At 43.9% G+C, this 6,065-nt stretch overlaps 1 long non-coding RNA gene across 3 annotated transcripts; it reads right to left on the bottom strand.

Annotated features, from left to right (window-relative positions):
* LOC117449958 (uncharacterized) lies at positions 1 to 1,739 on the bottom strand. Of its 3 annotated transcripts, XR_011643507.1 has the most exons (5): positions 1,695 to 1,739; positions 1,163 to 1,299; positions 543 to 642; positions 251 to 377; positions 1 to 87 (listed from the first exon to the last, which is right to left on the bottom strand). It is a non-coding gene; the product is annotated as an uncharacterized lncRNA (long non-coding RNA). The 3 variants fall into 3 exon arrangements; XR_011643508.1 differs by lacking the exon at positions 1,695 to 1,739 and having other exon boundaries at positions 539 to 642; positions 1,163 to 1,350; XR_011643506.1 differs by lacking the exon at positions 1,695 to 1,739 and having other exon boundaries at positions 1,163 to 1,350.
* Positions 1,740 to 6,065: the final 4,326 nt, after the last annotated feature.

Below are 6,065 nucleotides of genomic sequence, written 5' to 3'. Positions count from 1 at the left end.
CTAGGGCATCCAGGGGCCTAACCATTTTGAAAAAAACAAGAAGGTTCCTTTGTGAAAGGGACATCCTCTTCATCTGTTTCCTGGGCCCTAAAAAGCAGAGCAAGAATAGGAACAGTGGTGAATAAGGGGAGAGAATACAGTTGGGAGCAGACTGAACAGAGGACATAGCAATATTCATGTTAAAATGTTTGCACAACAAATATTATGGCACTTTCGTTTATATTGCATTTTAATAGATCAGTTGTCATACCATGGTTGGATGTGCAGCATTTGGATGCTCTAATCGATCCGAGAAGGGGTTCCGGATGTATGGCTTCCCTAAGGACGTAGAGCGAAGGAAGAGATGGATGGCAATGGTCAACAGACAAAACCTGTGTCTGACAGAGGACAACAACAGCAGAAAACTCTGTCATGTAAGTAATGTTCACAGAGGTGACATGACTTGTTAACATTTTAAAGGGGATCATATTTCCAAGTGTAGAGAATTATGACTCTTCAATGACATTTGAAGTGTGCAGTGGAAACTGATCAAACCTACCTACCCACAGGTACACTTTGAAGACGACCAATATATTGGCAACAAATCAGGAGGAAATTTGAGGTTGAGGCCAGATGCTGTTCCAACAGTATTTATACATCGGCCTAAACCGAAAAGGAGGAAATCCACGTCAAGGAGTATGCCTCCAGCTGTTAATGTCAGGAATGATGACCACACCTATTATGGCACATCAAACATTGTTATGATATATGAAGCTAACAATGTTTCCCATGTTATATAATTCAAGGATAGACTACACTCCTAATGCAACCTTCAGATTATACAGCTTCAAAACTACCAGGGTTCAGGGATTCTTTGAAGACTCATATACCACATGTAGATAATCTACAGATTTCTTCATACTTTAACATTCCCAATAGACGAACTTAGATGAATGTCACTATAGGAGTGTAGTGTACCCTTAAATGACGATAGGTGCACATGTAAAGGCAGCATACACATATAACAGCAATTGCCTTGTTATTGTTACAGAGATTCAGGGAGATATTGAGGTGGAGTTCCAAGGGAATGAAAGGGACATCACAGACAGAGAGAGTGAGAAAGATGTCAGCAAACTGCCAGGGGCCAGTATGTCAGGGGCCGACAATCAAGAGGCCACCTTACCAGAGATCAGTGTGCCAGGAACCAGTCAGTCAGGGGTCAGCTATGAAGAGGCCAGTTTGCCAGGGTCAGGTGCTCCAGGGACCAGACTGCCAAGGGCCAGTTGTGACCGGGCTCACGTGGAGGATCTAATGAGGCAACTGAGAAGGGAGAGATTACTAAGAAAGAGAGCCGAGAGGGCTCTGGTAAACCAGAAGAGGATTAATTCGGCATTAAAAAAAAACCACAATTTGATTAATCTAAAGTTTCAAAAAAAAATCAACACAGACCAAATTAGAGCACTTGGGCAATCAAAAAAAGGTGGGATACGGTGGGGGAAAGAAACCGTGAAAAAAGCAATACAACTAAGGTTCTGTTGTGACACTACAGGATATAAAACCCTCCAAGCCATGAATATGCCTCTGCTTGACATCAGGACCATTCAGAGGAGGATGCAGCACGTCAAACTGGAGCCAGGAGTGTTGGGGGAGGTGTTTGATATGCTGAGGCTGAAGGCAGATGGCATGAGTGAGATGGAGAAGAAATGTGTGCTCACCTTGGATGAGATGTCCATCACCCCTAGCGTGGAGCTGCATCTGGGAGCAGGGAGGCTGTTTGGGAACACAACACTACCTGGCCACAAAGGCCAGGCCACTCATGCCTTATGGCGCATTTCCACTGCAACGGGGTAGCCCCGTTTAAGCGTCCCTAAGCGTCCTCGCTCAGGCCTCGGGCTGCCTCGCTGGCCGGCCGAGGCCGTGGCGCATTTCCATTACAGTTTAGGACCTGGGGTAGCAACGCAGTGTAGGCGGGGCGATCAGCTTTTTGGTCGGAGCGACGCTGGGTAAAACTGCAGTGGCGTCATCTTCAATGCGACACAACTCACAAAACACACACAACAATGGAGGATGTGGAAGCGATCGTTTACTTGTTTCTTGGTGTGTGGCTTGTTATCACAGCAAGAAGGAAAGTGATCACAGCAAGCATTGTATTGTATTCATTGTATTGAACATAAATAAATCCTTTTTTTTTTCAATATACATGTGTTTGTCAAATGTTTTAAACAAATATTATCTGAATTGAATATTTGAATTTCAAGCACCAGTAAGTACTGCCCCATAATAACATTTGAGGAAATATCAGATCATGAAAAGAAAATCTTTCTAATCAATTAAGCAAATATCAAAGCTAACTATAAACATAAATACTAAAGTGTAAAACACAGCAAAACTATATTCATAAATGCAAGTGTAAAATAGTGTGGACAATTGTAAACATGGATGGAGACTAAAGTATCCACAACATAAAATAATATTAAATATAACCTCAATCTTTCTTCTAGACATGTTAAAAGCTTGCTTGAATGGGTTATAGGTTTATTTTGTTCTCTCGTCTTTTAAATATATAAGGAATGTGTTGTTTGAGTCTAGTAGAACGAGGGTATTACAATTGAGCAATTTCTACATGTATTATGTATTTATCATGTATTCTTAATACTATTACAAAATAAACATGTAATAATGTTTTAGAGGAGGACCTCAAGCTAGCAAACTCAATTTCTTGCTTTAAATCTCTTAAAAGTAAGGGGCTTTTTCCTAACTGATGGTGTTTGTTATTGCTTTATAAATTCATGTATGTTTATGATTTTTTTATGTTGGGTGCCATTCATTATCAACAAGAGATAAGATAAGTCAAATAAGTACTTTATTGATGGCAGTATACAAATACAAATGTTGTATCAAAAAGGCATGCCATTAAACAATACAAATAAAAAATGTAAAACTGTATTGCAGCCAGCATAAATATACATGGAATTGTAAATATAAAATGAACATTTTAAAGAAAATAAATAAACAAGGAAGTACAAATGTTGCATTTAAAAATTAACTAGATAACAAATATATAATATGTACAATAACTATTAAGGTTTTTTGAAGTATCAGGGAGGAGACGGGCCACGTCGGCTGCCCAGTCATGGTGCCGTTCCTGCTGGGCCCGATCCTCTCCTCCTCGTTTCCTCTTGCCTGGGTGACAATAAGATAATAATTAGCAATAAGGAAAACACACAGGACAGGTACAGTTCACACAAGGATATAAGAATAACATGTATAAACAGAACAACAGTAAGGTGAACTAAAGAAAGTTCTGGCCCTAGATGTTTACAATGATTGTGAAAGTGAATTACATTATGTCCAGCCTGTTGATAATGAATATAAATATATGTATATGATAGGATGTCACACACAACTGTACTAGCTGCTTACTAGCTAAGACTTTACTTGTAACAGAGCATTTCCACACAGTGATATAGCTTATTTTAATTACTGACGATGGATGATCCACGGTTTAAAAAAACAAAAACACAATTCCAGTCGTTTTGCCATTTCTATTTCTTACCTAGAACCACACGCTGCGGTGTCGTGATGGCACTCGGTGTTGGTGGTTGAGTCGGTGTCGATTCTTCGGCTAGGGTCCGTTCTGGATTCGATGACGATGTGGACGGAACACTGCCGGAACACTGCCGTTGTTCGGGAATGTTCCTCCTCACGAGTCCCAATGTAATCATCTAGAACAGCAAAATGACTTGTTAATTCCACAAACTACTGCAGCACAATACTAAATAGCAACAACAACTATAGAAAAGAAAAACTGAACGTAAACAATGGCACATATGGTGTTAGCAAACAATAGCTCTAGCTAAGGCTATCTGCCTAGGCTATCTGCCTTAGCTAGCTATGTAGCTCTTCGGGGCTCCATAAAAGCACGGGTTGTCGAATATTAATGTAAGGATAAAATAGACTTCTTTGTTAGAAGTGAGCGTACCTTGCAGGGACTCCAGTAAAGCCGTTCCGTTTTCCCTACATCGCAGGAAAGTCCTCGAAAATCCGCGCTCGGACATCTGTGCAGAGACATCCTGGAACACTTTCACATTTCGCGTTGTTCCGTCGAGCTCCCGCTGGATTTTATCATCCCCAATGAGATGTAGGAACGTCGTCACCTCCTCGGTCGACCACGGTGTGCTTTTCTTCGACGTTGCCATTTTTGTAGCTCCTCCGTTTACAAAATGCTGCAAGCTTGCTTCTTGATATATATGTGACGCGAGGGATGATCTCGCGCGCGATCTTGTGACGATTCTCTCTGACCAATCAGCAGTCGAGTGTTGACGTCACAGCCCTGGCCTGGTCTGATAGAACCACGATTTTATGGGGCCGGAAAAAGAGAGAAAAAGTACCCGCTAGCCGGTACTAGGCTATATGGAAATGCCACCAAAAACTGGCCTGGCCGCTTGAGGACGGTCCAGGACGCTTAAACGGGGCTACCCGCTGCAGTGGAAATGCGCCATTAGTGTTCATGCTGGCTGGTGCTACTACGTGGTGGAAACAGGTTGTGGCTTACCACTACAGTGGTAATTCTACTGACGGTGCAGTGTACCGGCCCATAATACTCACCATCGTTGAAGCAGCGGCATCTATAGGGCTTCATGTGGTTAACATCACCACTGATATGGGGAGCCCCAATAGGGCTATGTGGAAGTCCTTTGGGGTGACCTATGACAAGCCGTGGATAGCACATCCTGTGAAGCCACACCAGCACCTGTACTTCATGCCTGACGTTCCACACGTGGTGAAGAATTTAAAGAGTGCCTTGGTGAATGGTCACGTCATCACCATACCACAGGATGTGGTGGACAAAGAGAAGCTGTCGTCCAGTGTGGTGTCTGTTGGCCCCCTGAAGGATCTGGTGTCATACCAAGAGGGAATGGCCATAAAACTGGCACCTAAGCTGTCTAGAGGCGTCCTGGAGCCTAGTCATTTTGAGAAAATGAAGGTCAGTTCAGCAATGCACGTCTTCTCCAAGTCATCGAGTGCTGCCCTGAGGTACATGGTGGCGGAGGAGCACAGACCAGAGTCCTACCTTACCACTGCGTGGTTTTTGGAGACGGTGGACTACTGGTTTGACCTCATGTCGTCAGGCAACACTGTTACTGCCCTAAGTCATTTCAAGATGGAGGAGTATGATAAGGCCATCAGCTTCCTCCGGGACTCCATCCATCTGTTTCGGGGCCTGAAGATCGGTCCCAAGGGCAGCTGGAAACCAGTCCAGACAGGACTGGTGATGGCCACAACAACAATCCTGGAGGTCCAGCATGACCTGTTGAGACGAGGGCACAAATTTGTTCTCACAAGCCGCTTCACTCAAGACTGCCTGGAAAACACATTTTCATCCATTCGTCTGAGGAACTCTGCCCCAACACCTGTAGAGTTCCAATATGCACTGCGCGCTGTCACCGTGGGCCAGTTCCTATCGCCAGTGCATACTGGCAGTTACGTGGAGGATGGATCAGACCACTTGGCAGACTTCCTGGACACGCAGAACAGCAGCTGCAGTCCTCCTGACGTTCTGAGAGTGGAGCAGCTAGTAGACCTGACAACACCACCTGACATCACTAAAACCGAGTCCTGTGTGCTATACCACCTTGCAGGATACATCGTGAAAAGGGTCATCAGCTTCTCACTTTGTGAAAAATGTCAGTGATGGTGAAAATGAGAGAGCTGGTCTGCTGGTATTAAAATAATTTAAAAGGGGTGCACTTTACCGTCCATCAGATGAGGTTTTCACCCTTGTTCAGAACGTGGAGCAGCTGTTCCGTGTGAGGACGAGCGATTCCCTCATGGAGTCCTCAAATGCAGTGTCACAGCTGGAACAAGAAGCCATGTTGCTGGACAGCAACCTGCCCTCATGCCATGACCTGAAGAAAAAAATCCTCTCAACATACATCAGGCTGAGGTTAAGGATTGCATCAAAGTGCATCAGGGCTGAGAGGAAGGATAAACATAAAGGGTATCTTGGCAGCAAGAGTCAGAGTAAGAAGGCAAAGAAGACCCAACAGACCTCTGCACCGAAGGTCATAACATCTAGGCCACTG

Source organism: Pseudochaenichthys georgianus, chromosome 7 (genome assembly GCF_902827115.2).
Source record: "Pseudochaenichthys georgianus chromosome 7, fPseGeo1.2, whole genome shotgun sequence".
Classification (NCBI taxonomy): Eukaryota; Metazoa; Chordata; class Actinopteri; order Perciformes; family Channichthyidae; genus Pseudochaenichthys; species Pseudochaenichthys georgianus.
Note: the sequence above shows the minus strand (reverse complement) of the source record. Positions and strands in the feature narration are given on the sequence as shown.